This window comes from Dasypus novemcinctus, chromosome 3 (genome assembly GCF_030445035.2).
Source record: "Dasypus novemcinctus isolate mDasNov1 chromosome 3, mDasNov1.1.hap2, whole genome shotgun sequence".
Lineage (NCBI taxonomy): Eukaryota > Metazoa > Chordata > Mammalia > Cingulata > Dasypodidae > Dasypus > Dasypus novemcinctus.
This window is the reverse complement of record NC_080675.1, coordinates 1,437,266-1,456,127: the sequence shown is the minus strand read 5'-3', so window position 1 is coordinate 1,456,127 and position 18,862 is coordinate 1,437,266. Positions and strand designations below refer to the sequence as shown.

At 45.7% G+C, this 18,862-nt stretch overlaps 1 non-coding gene across 1 annotated transcript; it reads left to right on the top strand.

Annotated features, from left to right (window-relative positions):
- The first annotated feature begins 18,130 nt into the window (after positions 1 to 18,130).
- Positions 18,131 to 18,233, top strand: LOC111763203 (small nucleolar RNA U13). The gene has a single exon (XR_002796118.1). It is a non-coding gene; the product is annotated as a small nucleolar RNA U13 (small nucleolar RNA).
- The last annotated feature ends 629 nt before the right edge of the window (positions 18,234 to 18,862 follow it).

Here is an 18,862-nt window from a genome sequence, read left to right as displayed (position 1 = left end):
GTGACCCAGAGCCAGGGCACCTGCTCTCCTTTTCCTTTTGGTTGGTTGTTTTTTCTTTCTCTGTTTAAAATTGTGGGGTCTGAAGGTCAAGCAGGCATGCTGGCCTAGGCTTTTACCGCAGAAGCAACTCTTGCTGGCTTCCCACCAGCTTAGAACCAGAGACATGGAGAGGCAGGGCATGTGCCATCATTATGTCCCCTTGATTCTCTCCCTTCTGTTTTATGGTAGGCATTTGTCTGTGTTTTTTTTTTTTCCCCTTCTCTTTCTTCTCTTTCCTTTTTCTCTTTTCCTTCTCTTCTTCATCTGGCAGCCTTAAGAGTGGGTGAACTGGATTTCCAGAGTGATCATAGCATAATCCTCAGAATGTCCATTTCTCAACAACAACAAAAATTACTGTACAGGAGACAGGAAATTTTGGCCAAGTCACAGGAACAAAATAGAGTTCGATAGAAAATATTTTGGAGGAAACTCAGTCTCCGGAATTACTAATCTGAGATTTTAGGATGACTCTCTTCGAGAGAATCAATGAACTAGAGGAAAATGGACAAAGAACCAAAGGAAGTCCAGAAAACAAAATATGAACCTGTACAAATTTCAATAATGGGATAGAAATTACAAAGAAGAACCAAATGGAAATTCTGGAACTCAAAAGTACAATAACGAAGTGAACAATTCAACTGAGGGGTCAAGAGCAGAACGAGGAGGCAGAAGAAAGGATAAGTGAACTCACAGACAAAAAACGGAAATTGTGCAGGTTAGGAGCAGAAAGAAAAAAGAATGGAAAAAATCCCAACAACGAACAGAGCCTGAGGATCCTGTGGGACACCATCAAGTGTTCCAGGATATGCACCACAGGAGCCCGGAAGGAGAGAAAGAGATAAAGGGCCAGGAAAAAAGGTTTGAAGAAATAATGGCAGAAAACTTCCCAAATCTGATGAATGAATATGCAAATTGAAGGTGCTCCTCAAATGCCAAACAGGGAAACTCAGAGAGACCTACCCTGACCTGAGTCTCACCAGGATCAAACTGTCCAACGTCAAGGGCAAAGGAATCTTAAAAACAGCCAGAGAGAAGTGACGTGCCACATGTAAGGGGTCAGATTAGCATCTGATTTCTCAATAGAAACCATGGAGGCCAGAGGGCAGTGGGAGGACATAGTTGAAGTGCTGAAGGCAAAAAAACTGTCACTCGAGAATAAAATGCCTGGTGGAGCTGTCTTCAAAAATGAGGGCACTGTGAAGACAGTCCCAGACTCTCAGAACCTGCCACAGGCCCTGCCTGCCAGGTAACGCCAGGAAAGGACACTAGCCAGAGTCTTGACGCTGAACGAGGAAATACAGATCTGTGGTGTTAGGTAACAATGTGGGTAAGTATGAAAGCAGTCCTGTTTCATTTTTTACTCCTAACGCTATCTTTTGCTTCTTAAAAGGCTTGAAATTTAAGTGCATTTTAAAAAAGTGTAATTCTTTGTTACTGGGCACAATGCATTAAAATGTAATCTGTGACAAGGACGAAAGAGGGAGGGAGGGAGGGATAGAGGTACCGTGTAGGCGTAGGCCACTGACGTCAAGCTGGAATCCACACAGACTAAGTTGCAATAGATCTAGTATGCTAAATGTAATCCCCATGGTAACCGTAAGAAAATAACTAAAAATTACACACAAAAGTGATTCAAAGTGGCTCATTATAAAAGAGAGTCCGAACAAAAAGTAATGGAGGAAAGGAGGAACAAAAATGGTGTGAGACTGACAAAAACAAATAGCAAAATGGCAGAGGTTACTCTTCCCTTATCAGTGGTTTCTTTAAATGTAAATCAGTCAAAAAGCAGAGACTGGCAGGATGGATAAAGACACATGACCCAACTGTGGGCTACGTCCAGGAGACCCATATGTGATCTAGGGGTCCAAACAGGTGAAAGTCAAAGGACGGAAGAAAGTCCTTCACGCAAATAGTAACTGAAAGAGCGTGGGGCAGCTACGTCAGTGTCAGGCGAAATTGACTTTAAGTCGTCACATGCCCCCCCGCAGGGCTGGACGTGCGCCGCCCCAGCCCCGAGAGCCTACACCAGAGAACTGAGCTCTGGGACGTCGCAGCCACCCAGGAGGAACTGAACCTGTTTTAAACGAAGTAGGATGGAAGCGCTGAGGGAATCGTGGATTCCTCGAGAGGCCCCGTGTGCTCTAGGAGCAAATGTGGGAACTACTCGGAACTAGATGCTAAGGCTGCTTATTCTTGTTGTTACGCCAAAGAAACGAAGTGCCGCTTCATTGTCAGTGTGAACTTGCCGGAGAGTTGTCTCCCCTTCTCCTCGCGGAGGGTGGGAAACAGCGACCTCAAATCACCGCAAGCATGACGAGCCGCCGCCACGCTCGGCCGAGACAGGAGGGGACGGGCCTCGGGCCGCGCGGCTCCTGCCGGGGAAGCGTCCGCTGCCCGAGGCCCTGCGGGAGGCTGGCTGAGGAAGAAGTCGCCTGTGCAAAAGTCAGCAGGGACCAAGTGCAGCCAAAGCAGGGTCCACTCAGCAAACAAGGCAAGAAAAGAGAGAAAACAGCAGGGAAGGCAGAAGGGAGCACACGCGGGAGACAGCTTCCACGGGGACAATGTCAGAAACTCAAAGATCCAAACGAAACATCTTTCCTAGAAAACAAATGCTGAAACAGTCGGGGAAAAGGAAGAGTAAGACAATAGGGGATGAACAATGGGCGGGCAGAGCTCGAGGAGACCCGGGGGGAGGGGGAGCACCCCCAGCGCGGGCCCCGCCAGCTCCAAACAGAGGAGAAGGGCCGGGTGCCACCAGCGTCGGCTCCACAGGGACCAGGCCTGAGAAAAGTGGGAAAAACAAAGTAGAAAAGAACCCAGAGCTAGAAAGGAGTAGAGAAAAAGGTCAAAACAGAAAATGATAAAGGAGGTAGACCTAGAAATGGTGGCCTCAAGAAGTCAACCTAACACATATGAAAGGAAAAGAATTCCAATTTGTCAAGAAAAATGTTGTGACATTAAAAAAGGGTTAACGCTATGACTCGACAGAGATGTGACTCAATTCCTATAAAAACCGATGCTCGTGAGCGTCCCTGAGAACTGTTTGAAAATTGCTGGGGAGCAGAGATGAAGGAATGATCTGGCATCCGGGCAAAAACATTAAGGGGGCTCCATATTTTTCTATAGCAACACACGATGTTAGGAAAGAGTGAAACATGCCCAAAACATCCTCAGGGAAAGGAAGTGTGGCCTGAGAATTTTATATATCCCTTTAAACGGTGTTACAGGTTTAATCATAACATTTTTTTCTAAGAGCGCTCATGAATTCAGGGGCCTATCCTACCTAAGTTCCTTTGGAAAAAACATTAACAGAAGGTGAACTTTAGTCAACAAAGAGATGAAGGAAGACGCCACCAGAGGCCTGGCTGTGGGTGACGAATCTGCTGCTCGCGTGACGAAGGCTAAAGTCATGGGCCTTAGGGCTGTGGACGCAGGTGGTGAGAGGACGGCCACATGGACGAGGGAGAGTACGAAGGAGGCTCGCGGGGCCCCTGTCGTCCCGCCAAGTCTCCTCCCTGGCCTGTGACCAGCGCTGGCCGACGGGGGGGCGCAGGGCGGTGGTGGCGAGGTCGGGGTCCTCGGCCCCGGGAGGCCCGGGCGCGTCTAGGCTGGCATCCCGGGGAGGGGTCTGAGCGCCGCGCTGGGGACAGGGCCCCGGCCAGCCCCGGCCGCTCCTGCCACCCCACCTGACAAACAAGGCGGCCTGGATTGCCGCGAGGGCAGAGGCCGGCCCTCGGGTCAGCCTGGGGCCTCAGCAGAGCCCCCCGGGCCTGGCATCCCGCGCCCTCTCTCTGGGGAGGGGCCGACACCCGCCCCTTGGGGCCAGGGGCTGCTCTGGGGGCATTGGAGCCCCTGAGGGGCCGAGCCCATGCTGTCCCCAGACTTCTTCCTGAGGACACGGCCCTGCAGGAGAGCTGCGCCCACGCTGCGCGCAGGATGGGGCCCTGACCCGGGGCAGCGCCCACCGGCCCCAGAGGGAGCCTTAGGGGTGGGAGACCCTCCCTCCCGGCGGGAAGCGCCCAGCAGGGCTGATGGGGTGATGCTGCGGCACAAGGGGTACCAGGGCCAGCCCTCGCCTCGCCTGGCCTCTGCCCCGGCTCCGTCCCGCACTCTCGGCGCCGTCGTCCAGCCGTGGCTCTGTCGTCTGCGTCTCCCAGGCAACAGGGAAGACGCTCGGGGGCCCGTGCCTGGCGGGCTGCGGCGCGTGGCTGCCCTGCTCTCCGTGGTCAAAGCCAGGCTCTTTATCTAAAGCACGGGGGCCCAGAGACGACGGGCGCTAGCAGCTAGGGACAGCGCCCTGTGGCTGCCACGGGGGGCGCTGACGGGCGGCCGCGCCCCAGGTGACAGCCCCGAGGCTCGGCCGCCCCACGGCGCCCGGCGGGGAGCAGGCGGGCGGGGCCTCCCGAGGGGGCTTCCCAGGCTGGCTCGGGGCCGAGGCTGAGGCAGGAGCAGGCTGTGCCGCCTCTGCTCCTGGAGCGCTCTCTTCCTCTAGGCGGTAGAACGTCGATGATGACGACATGAATGACGGCCGGTGACCTCACTGGGCCACGCGACGCGCCCACCGTGCCCCGAGGACGGAGGGGCCGACGGCTTCCCCGCTGTAGATGCAAGAGAAGCCACGGGAGGCTGGACGGCTGGACGGAGCTGGGGACGCGACGCCACGGGCCCCCGAGACCCCCACGCCTGGCTGCAGGCCCACCCGGGCTGCCGACGCGGGGGGCACTGTGCGGCGCTGCGGGGCAGGCGGAGCCGGCTCGAGGCGGCCGGGGTCCGGCCTTTCGCAGGCCCCCGTCTCCAGGGCGCTGGGAGCCCATTGGGGCCTCAGTGGAGCCGGCCGGCCCTGCCCAGGCCCCCGCGGGACACCCCGCTCCGCTTCCGGGCTTCCGGCTGGCCCTGGCCGCCGTGCTGCAGGGCCCCACCTGGCAGGGGTCGAGGGGGACCCACTGTGCGTCCAGACCCCAGGGGTCTCCAAATGACTGCCACGTGGCCGCTGGCCCCTTCTCCCCAGTCCTCGTCCCCGCTCGGGCCGCGCCTGGAGCCCGGCGCAGGCCGCAAAGGCCGCCAGGAGAAACGTGACACGGCCCTGCGCTCGCCTCTCCCTCTCGGGAACGGCCGTCCCTCTCACGCTCGCAGCTTCGCAGCCCCCAGGCGCCTGCAGGCAGATGAACTTTTGTATTTTATCCAGCTTTTCTGGATCAAATAGAAAACAAATAGCAAGATGGTAGATAGCATTGCAATCACACAGACATGACATTAAGTGGGATGGACTAAACATCTCAGGTAAAAACTAATCCTGTCATACTGGATTAAAAAATAAATAAAAAGGCCCAATTATAAACCACGGACAAGAGACGCTTCTTAACTCTACAGGCACAGAAACATTAAAAGAACAGGAGCAAATAGAATGTCACATCCGAAGCAGAAGGCGGCTAATAGAGCTATAAAAACGTCAGGAGAGGCAGGTGCTAAGGCACTGCTGGAGACGGGCCCAGGCCTGCGGTGAAGAGACCAATATCCCAGAAAGATCCTTCAGCATGGAAGCATCAATTACAGAAAATACATGAAGCAAAAATTGGGCAAACTAAAAACAGACCAATCCATTTTCCTAGAGGAAGACTTAAAACACGTGTCTCGATGGCCGGTATAAGACAAAAATGGCAGTAGGGACGTAGATCTGAACAGCACAATGACCGACCTGACCTGCTGGCAGGGACACTGACCACTGGGCATGACCGGAGCAGAATTCACATTCTTGCCGTCAGCCCGAGGGACAGCAGCCAAATCGCCGTGTGCTGGCTCGTAAAGGAGCCTCGGCACGTCTCAAAACGCTCGCAGCACGTCTCTGGCCACGGTGGGATCAAGTATGCAGTAAGAGCATAAAACCCGCTGGGATGCCCCACTGCTCAGGAAGTAAGCCCTGCTCTCATCAGAGATGGCAGAGGAAACTTTCTAGAAAACACGACGAACTGCTTGATAATAGAGATACAGCATATCAAAACTGAGGAATTAAGATAAAGCAGTGCTTAGACGGAAATTTATAGCCTCATATGCACACATTTAAAAAGAAGAAAGGCTGGACTTAAGCTTCCGTCTCGAGAAGCTAGGAAAAGTCGAGCCTACGGAAAGCAGAAGTAAAGAAATGGCGAAGGCATGGCCGGAAAATCAATGAAATAAAAAACAAACGTATATCAGAGAAACTCCACGAAGCCAACGTTTAGTTCTTCGTAAAGATTAATAAAATGGGTCTATCCCTAACAAAAGTGGCCAAAGGGAAAAAGAGAGAAACAGCACAAATAAATAAAATAACACCAGTAATAAAAAGGTAAGTGACTGTGACCCCCACAGGCAAAGGGAAACAGAGGACGTGAAAACAACTTTGCCTCCATTTCGATTAGATAAGCAAATTCCTTCCAAAGCGCAGTTTACCAAAATTGAAAGATGATATTTAACCTGAACAGTTTGATGTTTACTAAATAAATTCCATCCATGTTTAAAATGCTTCTCGACAAGAAAACCCAGAGCTCCAGTCGTTTCATCCACGTGTTTCCCCAAATATCCAAGGGAGACGTGGCACTGATCTTCTACCCCCCGTCCCAGGGAGAGCGAAGGAAGGACGTGCTTAAACCAGGAGCGAAGTCCACGCAGCCTGGACTTCCAGGCTCCTGGGGCCAGCCACGCCGCCTTGACCGGGTGCTGCGTGCACTGTTTACTGCTTCATGCATAAAATACACACAATTGATTCCACAGACAAATGAAAGCCGCATATTTCTACAGGTCATATATTTATATGGCAGTACATAGAAAAGAGTCTCAAAGAAAAAGCACCAACTGTAATAATGATTATTTCTTTTAAGGAAAAGACTAAAATTGAGGGGGGAGGGCAGGGGGCATTTTAGTTTTATATAAAAATTTGACAATGCTATGAAGATTACTTGGGTAATTTTAAATAATACTATAAATGATCAGTGGAAGATTTCCCAAAAGGACATATCCTTGGCAAAAAAAAAAAAAAAAATCAATCTATCCAAAGGAGTTAAAATTGCACAAATGGAATTACTTTATCTTGAAGCAATGAAACTAGAAATTATCAACAAAAGTCCAGATAAAAAATCCTTACAAACGGATGATTTAAAAAGTACTCCTCAAGCCTAACATCTGGGGGGGGGGGGGGGGGGATAAAAAGAAACATTATTTAAATTTCAGACTATAAGGAAAATAATGAAGTTGATAACAACAAATGGTTTCCACAAAGCTGTCCTCTAAGATAAAATCATATCTCTAAATGCTTTCATTATCAAGTAAGGGGAGAAAATAAAGGACAAACTTTCAAGTCAATGAATTTCTTTTAAAGCAGTTTCAAGAAAGAATAAAGTAATATAGATAAGAGCAGAAATAATTAAATTAGAAACTAGAAAAATGAGAATTGATAAGCAAATTCTCATTTAAACTAAAATAAATCAAAACAAGATAAGTAAATTAAAGAAGTATGCCTTTGAAAAAATCCATTGGCAATAGACCAAACTCTGGCGTATGTAATTACTGCAGGGGGCGGTGAAAGCAGCAATTAAACAAAACTGTGAATCATGTAAGATATAAAACAAATATGCAGACAATCTTAAAAATTAACAAGGGGTCAGGGCAAATGGTGGAGTAGGATGCTCCAGGGCACCCCTGCCCAGGGACCTGGAATCAACTGAATCAATTTATTAGAGCTTCGAAAAACAGTCAAGGGTGTACAGCCTCCAAGAAGCGGCCAGTCCAGAAGGCGGTAACTGAACACCGGGGAGCTGGGTGTGCTCTAACCGCCGCTGCCGCTCCCCCAGCCCGTGTCCCGGTTCCTGCCTCCAGGGGAGCAGAGCAGACCGTGGTCTCAAAGTACCTGCTTATCGGCCCGGCCTGTCCGGAGTCTTGCTGAGGAGCTAAAGCAAAGCCTTACCTTTATCCGGCCTGGCTTGGAACCTTCTGGTGGAGAAGCAGCTGCAGGTGAGGCTCCGTGAACCGGCCACTGCCGGGGCCAGAGGACGTGGGGGCAGAGGATAGAGCGGCCGAGAGGCGGAGGAAAGGCGGCTCCTTGAGGAGCAGGGGCTTTGGAAAACTTCCCACGCTCGGGCACCCTGTGCACCGTGACGCACGCTTTGCACAGGTGGGCAGAGTTTCAGCCACCTGCGTGTGTGCTGGCGGCGGCTCCACGCGCCACCGCGCCCAGCTGCAAGCACGCACTGCGCCACTGGGCTCAGACCCAGAGGCGCTGGTTCTAGGCATTTAGGAAAATAACTGTGAAAACTCTAGCTGACACTAAGCCAACAGAAAAGACTTCACTGACCAGACGAAACAAAGAATAGAGTCTTTAAAGAATGAGTTTAGAAAAGCCACGAACCAAACTACAACCCACAACAAACGAAGGGAGAGGACGGGAAATCTAGAGTTACCACAGCATAATACTAGAACGTCAGGCTGTCAGTGGAAAAAAGAGAGGCATGAAAAGAAACAAGAAAGTTTAACCTATTCACAGGAAAAAAACAAACAACCAAAAATGCCCCTGAGGGAGCCCAGACATTGGACTTACTCGACAAGACTTTAAACCCCGTCTTAAATATGCTCATAAGCTAAGGGAAACCATGGGCAAAGAACGGAAGAGAGCCTGTTTTATTGTATTTTTGGTTGTTAGCACCTCATTTTAAAAATATGATTTAAAAGACAAACACATAAAGTAATAATTATAAATATGTTAATGGGCCCACAATATATAAAGATGTAATTTGTGATAATAATAACATAAAGAGAGGGATAGAGCTGTATAGGAGTAGAGTTTTGTATATTGTTGAAGCTAATTTAGGATTAACTCAAAGTATATTGTTATAAGTTTAAGATGTTAACTGTAATCCTCAAATAGCCACTAAAAATATAACTAAAAGTATACAGTTGCAGGATATGAAATCAACACAGAAAAGGAAATAGAGAAATGTAGAGAAAGAAATCAAAATGACACACTACAAAAAAAAAATCAATGAAACACAAAAGAAGGCAGTTGTGGAGTAAATTAAACAAAAAATACATGACATACAGAAAACAAAGAAGAATAAGGCAAAATTAAGTCTTTCTGTACTAGTAATTACTTTAAATGTAAATGGATTAAACTCTCCAATTAAAAGCTAGAGATTGGAAAATGGATAGAAAAAAATGATATAACTATATGCTGTCTTTAGAGGCTCACTTTAGATCAAAAGACACAAACATTGCAAGTGAAAGTAAAAAGATATTTCATGCAAATGGTAGCCAAAAGAGAGTTGGACTGGCTGTAATAATATCAGACAAAGAAGGCTTTAAGTCAAAAACTGCTACAAGACACAAAGTACAACATTATAAATTGATAAATGGTCAATCCATCAAGAATATATAACACTGATAAACATTCATGCACCTTACGACAGAGCTCCAAAATACGTAGAGCAAAAATTGACAAAATTAGAGGGAGAAACCTTTCCACAGTAATAGCTGGAGACTTCAATACTCCACTTTCAAAAACAGAAAGAACAAGTAAACGTAAGATCAATGTAGAAATAGACGACATGGACACACTGTGGATCAAATAGACCTAACAGGCATGGACAGAACATGCCACCTAACAGAGCAGGACACATATTCTAATCACGTGCATAATGAACATTATCCAGTATGGACCATGTTTTAGGCTCAAAACAAGTCACAATACTTGTTTAATTTGTTTTAAGTAAAGAAATTGCACATTTATAGAAAAATCATGTGGAAGCCCAGCATTCCCATATAGTCCCTCCATTATTAATGCTTTGCATTTGTGCAGTACCTTTGTTACAATCGATGAAAAAATGTTATAGTTGTAGTGTTAGCTGTAGTCTATCGTTTACATTAGGGTGTATTTTTTTTTTCAGTATACCACCCTATTATTAACATTCTGCATTAGTGTAGTGAATTTGTTATAATTCATGAAGGAACTTTTTTTAAAATTAAAAAAAAATTATTTTTAGGAGGTGAGGGGATTGAGCCCAGGGCCTTGTCCGTGGGAAGCAGGCGCTCAACCCCCGAGCTACAGCCTCTCCCCAGTGAGGGCTCTTCTTCTGTTGTTGTTCGTGTTTTAGGAGGTACTGGAAATCACAACCCGGACCTCATACATGGGAAGCCGACACTCGGCCACTCACGCCATCCCTGTTCCCTTGAACATTTTTATAATTGTACTATCAACTGTAGCCCATTGTTTATAATAGGGTTCCCTGTGTCATACAGTCCTATCATAATAAAAACTTAACAGATTTAAATAATACAGTCTATCTTTTCTGACTATAATGAAATGAAACTAGAAATCAACAACAGAAGGAAAACTAGAAGACTCACAAATATGTGAAAATTAAACAATACAATCTTTTTTCTTTTCTTTTCTTTCTTTCTTTCTAAATGTCTTTTTTTAAAGAAACATAGATCATAAATATGTTACATTAAAAATAGAAGAGGATCCCATATATCCCACATCCCACCCCACCCCCACTCCTCCCACATCGACAACCTCTTTCATCATTTTGGCACATTCATTGCATTTGGTGAATACATTTTGGAGCACCGCTGCACCGCATGGATTACAGTTTACATTGTAGTTTACACTCTCCCCCATCCATTCAGTGGGTTATGGCAGGACATATAATGCCCTGCATCTGTCCCTGCAATATCATTCAGGACAACTGCAAGTCCGGAAAATGCCCCCACATCACACCTCTTCTTCCCTCTCCCTGCCCTCGGCAACTCCCTTGGCCACTGTCTCCACAGCAATGATGCAATTTCTTCCATTACTAGTCACAATAATTCTATAGTGGAATATCAGGAAGTCCGCTCTAATCCATGTTTTATTCCTGCATCCTGAGGACCCTGGGAGCAACACACTCTTAACAATCAATAGGTCAGAGAAGAAATCTCAAAGGAATTTAGAAAATACTTTTAAATAAATTATGACAAAAACACTTTTAGGATGTAGCAAAAGCAATTCTCAGAGGTAAATTTATAGCTGTAAGTACCGACATTAAAAAGAAGAAAGATCTCAAACAAATAACTTAAAATTAAACCTTAAGGAAATAGGAAAAGATGTGCAAACTAATCCCAAAACTAGAGGAAAGAAAGGAAATAATAAAGGTTAGAGCAGAGATCAAAGAAATAGGAAAAGAGAAAACAATAGAATCAATGAAACCAAAAGTTGGTCCTTTGAAAAGATCAATAAAATTGATCAAACTTTGGCTAGACTTATTAAGAAAAAAAGACAAAAGAATCAAATTGATAAAATCGGAAATGAAAGTTGGACACACTGCCAAACTTACAGATATATAAAGGATTATTAGAGAATATTATAAACAATTGTATGCCAACAGATTAGATAACAAAGAGAAGACGGTCAAATTCCTAGAAACTCATAAACTACTAAAACCGATTCAAGAAAAGAAATTTAAAGAATCCGAACAAACTTATAACAAGTAAAGAGACTGAATTTGCAATTAGCAATCAAACAATTTCCCATATAGAAAAGTCAAAGCCCAGACGACTTCATTGGTGAATATTAACAAACAGTTAAGGAAGAAATAACACCAAATTATTCTCAAACTCTTCCCAAATTTGAAGAGGGGGATCATTTCCTAACTCATTCCAGGAGGGCAGCTGTACCCTCATACAAAAACCAGACCAAGACGCTGCAGGAATAGAAAGCACTGGCCAATATCCCTTAATGAAATGCTAGCAGGCTGAACACAGCCGCACGCTGAAATCCCACCACGACTAAGTGGGATTTAGCTCAGGACCGGCAGAGCCACTCAGCACACAGAAACCAATCAGCGGAATACACCACATTAACAGAACAAAGGGGAAGACCCACGATCCTCTCAATTAATGCAGAGAAACATTTGACAAAATCCAGCCTCCGTTCATGATAAAAACACTCAACAAAATAGAAATATAAGGAAACTTCTTCAGGATGATAAAGGGCATTTCTGAAAAGCCTGCGTACACTGTCACGCTCGAGGGAGAGAGCTCGGAGGCTTCCCCCTAAGGTCAGGAACAAGAGAAGGGTGCTGCTTTCACCACTTCTGTTCAACACTGAACGGGTATTCTAGACAGAGCAGTTATGCAAGAAGAAGAAATAAAAGGTGTCCAAATTGTAAAGAAGTAAACAAAACTATCTCTAGTTGCAGATTTCGTGATCTCAAACATAGCCCCAAAGAATCCACGCCCAGGAAACTATGACACCTGCTATTAAATTCAGCATAGCTGCAGGATACAAGTCCAACACATAAAAGTCAGCTGTATTTCTGTACCCTAGCAATGAACAATGCAAAAAGGAAATTAAGTAAACAATCCCATTTATAATAACATCAAAAAGAATAAAATACGTAGGAATAAATTTAACCAAAGAGGTGCAAGACTTTTGCACTGAAAACTCTAAAACATTGCTGAAGGAAATTAAAGACGAACTAAACGAATGGCAAGGCATGTTCGTGGGTTGTAAGACAAAAGAGTTAAGATGCCACTTCTACTCAAAGCAATTTACAGGTTCAGTGAAACCCTTACTTAAACCCCAACAGCCTTTTTTTTGCAGAAATGGAAAAGGTGGTCCTGAAATTCATGTAGAATTGCAAAGGACCCTGATTAGTCAAAATACTCTTTAAAAACAATAACAAATTTGGAGATCTCAAACTTCCCAATTTCAAAACTTACTACAAAACTACGGTAATCAAAACAGTGTGCAGCCGGCATGAGGCTGGACCTATAAATCAATGGAATAGAACTGAGAGTCCAGACACAAACCCACACAGCTATGGTCACTTGATTTTCAAGCAGGGTGCCTAGACCATTCCGTGGAGAAAAAACAATCTCTTCGACAAATGGTTCTGGGATAACTGGATAACCACATGGGAAAGAATGAACTTGAACCCTTACCTCATACCATACACAAAAATTTTCTCAAAATGGATCAGACCTAAATATAAGAGCCACAACTATAAAACTCTTGAAAGAAAACATGTAAGTGAATCCTCAGGACTTTGGATTTAGCACAGTTTTTTAAAGATATGACACCAAAACCACAAGCAGTAAAAGAAAAATAAATAAATTAGACTTCATCAAAATTTAAAACTTTTGTGCATCAAGGGACACTATCCAGAGAATGAAAAGAAAACACGTAGAACAGGGAAAATCTTCTCAAATCATATATCCAGTAAAGGTCCAGTAGCCAGAATGTATAAACAACTCTTACAACTCAACAACAAAAAAACAAACAGCCTAGTTTTTAAAAAATGGACAAAGGAATAGGCATTTCTCCAAAGAATATATATAAATGACCAACAAGCACATTTAAAGATTTGCAATGTCATTAGTTGTTAGAGAAACGCAAATCAAAACCACAATGAACTGCTGTTTCACACCCACAAGGGCAGCTGCAATTAAAAAAACAACAATGGAAAATAAGAAGTGTTGGCAAGAATGTAGAAAATTGGAACCTTTGTACATTGCTGATGTGAATGTCAAATGGCACAGCCCCTTGGAAAACAGTTTGGTAGCTCATCAATACGGTAAACGTAGAAATGCCCCATGACCCAGCAAAGTCAGTCCTAGGAACATACCAAACAAACTGAAAACAGGTGTTCACACAAAGATTTGTAAACGCAATGTTGTCCATGGCACTGTTCATGAGTGCCAAAAGGCGGAAACAGCAGAAGTGCCCAGCAAGGGATAAATAGTTCAACAAAGCACAGTCCAGCCATACAACAGGGTGTTACTCGGCCACACAAGGAGGGCTGGTACACGCTCCAGCAGGATGAGCCTTTCAAGGACGTGTTAAGTGCGTGAGGCAGACCCAACTTCTACACAGTCAGAGGAAACATCCAGAAGGGGCAAATCCGTAGAGACCAAAAGCAGATTGGAGTTTACCAGGCGTTGGCTGGAGGGGATGGGGCTTCTTGGTGGGTATGGGCTTTTCTTTTTGGGTGATGAAAATGTTTTGAAACTAAATAGCTGATGGCTGCACAGAGCGTACTAAATAAATGTCACGGAACTGTACACTTAAAAATGGCTAATGTGGGAAGTAGATTTGGCTCAGCTGATAGAGCTTCCGCCTACCACATGGGAGGTCCAGGGTTCAAACCCAGGACCTCCTGACCCGTGTGGAGCTGGCCCATGCGCAGAGCTGATGCGCGCAAGGAGTGCCGTGCCACGCAGCAGTGTCCCCCGTGTAGGGGAGCCCCATGCACAAGGAGTGTGCCCCGTAAGGAGAGCCACCCAGCACAAAAAAAGTGCAGCCTGCCCAGGAATGGCGCTGCACACACGGAGAGCTGACACAGCAAGATGACGCAACAAAAAGAAACACAGATTCCCAGTGCCACTGACAAGAATGCAAACTGACAAAGAAGAACACACAATGAAGGGACACAGAGAGCAGACAACTGGGGTGGGGGGGGGTGGAGATAAATAAATAAAAAATAAATCCTTAAAAAAAAAAGGCTAATGTGATGGTGTGTGCATTTTACCTCAATAATAAAAGAGATAATAAAGGGAAATTATGGGCGGCGGACTTGGCCCAGTGGTTAGGGCATCTGTCTACCATATGGGAGATCCGCGGTTCAAACCCTGGGCCTCCTTGACCCGTGTGGAGCTGGCCCATGCGCAGTGCTGATGCGCGCAAGGAGTGCCCTGCCACGCAGGGGTGTCCCCTCGTAGGGGAGCCCCATGCGCAAGGAGTGCGCCCCGTAAGGAGAGTTGCCCAGCATGAAAGAAAGTGCAGCCTGCCCAGGAGTGGCACCGCACACACGGAGAGCTGACACAACAAGATGACGCAACAAAAAGAAACACAGATTCCGGTGCCGCTGACAACAACAGAAGTGGGCAAAGAAGACGCAGCAAATAGACATAGAGAACAGACAACCAGGGTGGGGGGGGGGGGAAGGGGAGAGAAATAAATCTTAAAAAAAAAATAAAGGGAAATTATGAACAAGTTTATGCCAAGAAAAGCAATAATGAAGATGAAATGGGAAAACTTCTTTGAAAAACAATTTATCAAAACTGACATAAGATAAAATGAAAGTATTAATAGGCCTATATACATTCCAATAATTGAATTCATAAACCTTCCCCCAAAGAAAACTCCAGGCCCAGATGTTTTCTTAAGTGAATTCTATCAAACACTTAAAAATGAATTAACACCAATCCTGCACAAGTTCTTTCAGGAGACAAGGGAGGAGAAAATGTCTCCAAATCCATTTAACAAGGCCAGCAGTACCCTAATACCAAAATCTAACAAAGGCATTACAAAAATATTAGAGAGCAATATTCTTATGAACACAGTGCAAATAAAAGTCCTTAATTATATATTAGCAAAATGAATCCAGTGAGATACAAAGAAGATAACACATTGTGATCAAGTAGAGTTAATTTTAGGAATGAAAAATTGGTTTTAATATTAAAACATCCATCCATGTAATTAACTTTATTTACACAAAAGAAGAAGAAAACGATATGATCATCTCAATAGGCATGGGAAAAAATTTTGACAAAATTCAACACCTATTCAGGATAAAATGGAAATCTCTTGGCAAAGTAGAAATGAGGAAATTTCTTCCATTTGATAATAGACATCTACTAAAAGCCTTGAGATAACAGACAGCATCCTTAACAGTGGAGTCCTGCACGCTCTCCTCGGTGTCCTGGAGGCCGTTAGTCATCATTGTACTCGAGGTCCCAGGCAGCGAAGAAGGCAAGGAAAATACAGGAGTGGTGCACAGTTTACAAAGAAAGAAGTACAATGTATCTATTCACATTAACATTATTGTTTTTATATAGAAAATCCTAAAGAATCTACAAAGCAATTATAGCACTAATCCTTGAATTTAGTAAGATTGCAGAATTCAATGTCAATATGTAAAAATCAAATTATCACCCTATCTTAGTAGCAAACCATTGGAAAATGACACAGAAATAGCAATTACATTTATAATAGCATTAAAAAGTAAAATAGGAATATACTTACCAAGAGATGTACAAGGTCTCTACACTGAAAATGACAAAATCTTGCTGAGACAATTTTAAAAAGCTTTTAGATAAATGAGGAGATAGCACATGAGTGTGGATTAGAAGACTCGATACGGTTAAGAGGTCAGTTCTTCCCAGATTGAACTACAGATTCAATGCCATCCTAATAAAAATCCCATAAGGCACTTCTGTAGAAATTCTCAAATTGATTTTTAAATTTATTTGGAAGGACAAAGGATAAAAGATAGGGAATGCAATCTTGAAGATGAAGGAAGAAGTTGGAGGAATTGCACAACCTGACTTTAAAACTTAGGATAAAGCTGCAGTAATGCAGACAGTGTGCTTGGTGTAAAAGCAGGCACACTGAAAACGACCACGCACAACCACCGAGCTGTGGAAAGTTGCCTCAGAAATCCAAAGAGGAAGGAAAGTTTTGACAAGCGGTCCTGAGCTGACTGGGTGGACAGAAGTGGAAAATGAAACATCGTCCCTGGGCCACATCACGTGCAGACATTATTTTGAGATGATGTTGCATGTAAACCTAAGAGCAAAAGGTATGAGGCTCGTAGGAAAAAACTGTAAGGGAATGCTTTCATGACCTGGGGGAGGCAGTAATTTCTTAAACAGCAAACAAAATACAATAACCCTAAAAGGAAAAATAAAAAGTTATTTCTTTTCTTTTCTATGTATTTATTTTTTAATTGTCTCCTTTAAAAAGGATATAGATCACAAAAAATGTTACATTAAAAAATATAAGAGGTTCCCTCATACCCCACCCCCCACCCCCTAACTCCTCCCACATCAACAACCTCCTTCGTCACTGCGGCACATCCATTTGCATTTGGTGAATACATTTTAGAGCACTGCTGTATCGCATGGATTATAGTTTACATTGCAGTTTACACTCTCCCCCAGTACATTCAGTGGGTCATGGCAGGATATACAATGTCCAGCATCTGTCCCTGCAGTATCATTCAGGACAACTCCAAGTCCCGAAAATGCCCCCACATCTCACCTCTTCTTCCCTCTCCCTGCCCTCAGCAACTCCCGTGGCCACTATCTCCACATCAATGATACAATTTCTTCCATTGCTAGAGTCACAATAATTCTATAGTAGAATACCAGTAAGTCCACTCTAATCCATATTTTATTCTTCCATCCTGAGGACCCTGGGATGGTGATGTCCACTCCACCTCTAAATCAAGAGGGGGCTCAGATCCCACATGGTTGAGGGATGCGATTCTCCTGCTTGCAGTTGCAGGCACTCTCGGTTCCCTGGTGTGGTGTTTGACCATCCTCACCTCCCTGTTAGCTGACCTGGGTGAGTCCAACAAACCAGAGGGTAGGAGTCGCCACTCTGCTGAGGCCCAGGGCCCAGCTGGCACGTGGGCAGTCCAGAGAGTCAAGTGCCTGGGTATACACCATCCCTAGCGCCAAACAGAGGTTCAGAAAAAGTGACAGAAGAAGCATGTGTAGAAAGGTCACATCTGAGTCCAACTCCACCACACGCAGGAGCACAAATTCCAAAGCAGGGCCCCCTGGCAAGGCCCTGAACTCCAGAGCCACCTGCCGTGACCGTAGAACCTGTGAGTCTCCGCAGCCCTCAGGAGCACCAGTGCCTGGGGTTGCATCTGCTTTGCTGTCTCTGGGGTCCGCTGAGGTGTGTGTAAGCGCCACCCTCTGATGACCTCCCAACTCATTTCGAAGTCCCTTAGCTATATTAAAAAGTTAAATTTGAGTTTGGCAAAATTTAAAATATCTGCTCTTTAAAAATGCATCACTAAGAAACTAAAAACAATATTCTGCCCCCCCCCAAAAAAAAACTCAAACACAAGCCGCACACTGGCAGAAAACATTTGCAATTCATATATCTGACAAAGGACTTGTATCCAGGATATATGAACTCCTGCAAATCAATAATACAAAGAAAAATAACTATAAAATAGGTAAAATACTTTAGCAGACACTTCAAAAAATGTAAAATACAGATGGCCATTAAGAAAACGACAACATGCTTGACATCATCAGTCACCAGGAAAATCACATTAAAAGCACAGCTGAGATCCTTTTGTGGGTCATAAGCACACCGATGGGTCGTCCCACATTCGTGTGAGATGAGCCTCCTTCAAACCTGGTCACGACATTGGCACTTTACCTGTCTGATGTGGAAAGGGAAAAAAAGCCCAGTCGATACACTCACGTCCTCTAGAAAAATGCAGTGGAGACGGATAACACTAAGTGTTGGCAAGACGGGGGCAACCAGAACGCTGACACGCGGCTGGGGAGGACAGCATGGTAAGCCCCACAGAGAACCGCCCGGCGGTGTCTGGCACAGGAAGGGTGGACCTGGGGGCGACTCAGCCGTTCCACCCCGAGGGTCACCCAAGGCCGATGACGGCCACGTGCACAGAGAGGTACGGGTGGTGGACAGTCCAGCGGGAGCCCCCCGAGGAGCGGTGTGTGCGTCGGGGCGTAGAAACGGCGAGGGCCGAGCTGGGCAAGGGCGCGGCGAGTCCCCGGGCATCACGCCCACGGAAAGGAGCCGGGAAGGGTGCACGTGGTTTCCCATGTATGTCAAGGTCAAGGGCAGACGGAAGGAATCCATGATGGTAGAAAACAGACGGCAGCTGCCTAACGGTGGGGGCCTCCCGGAGGGCAGAGGAGGGCGCGGGGGACGGCGCGGATGCCCAGGGGGACGTCCCCACACTCGAAGCGCCCTGGGGGCGCGCGTTCCCTGGACACCAATGGGGACTCGCTCTTCCTCGCCCACACCCCTGCACGCGCACACCCGCCA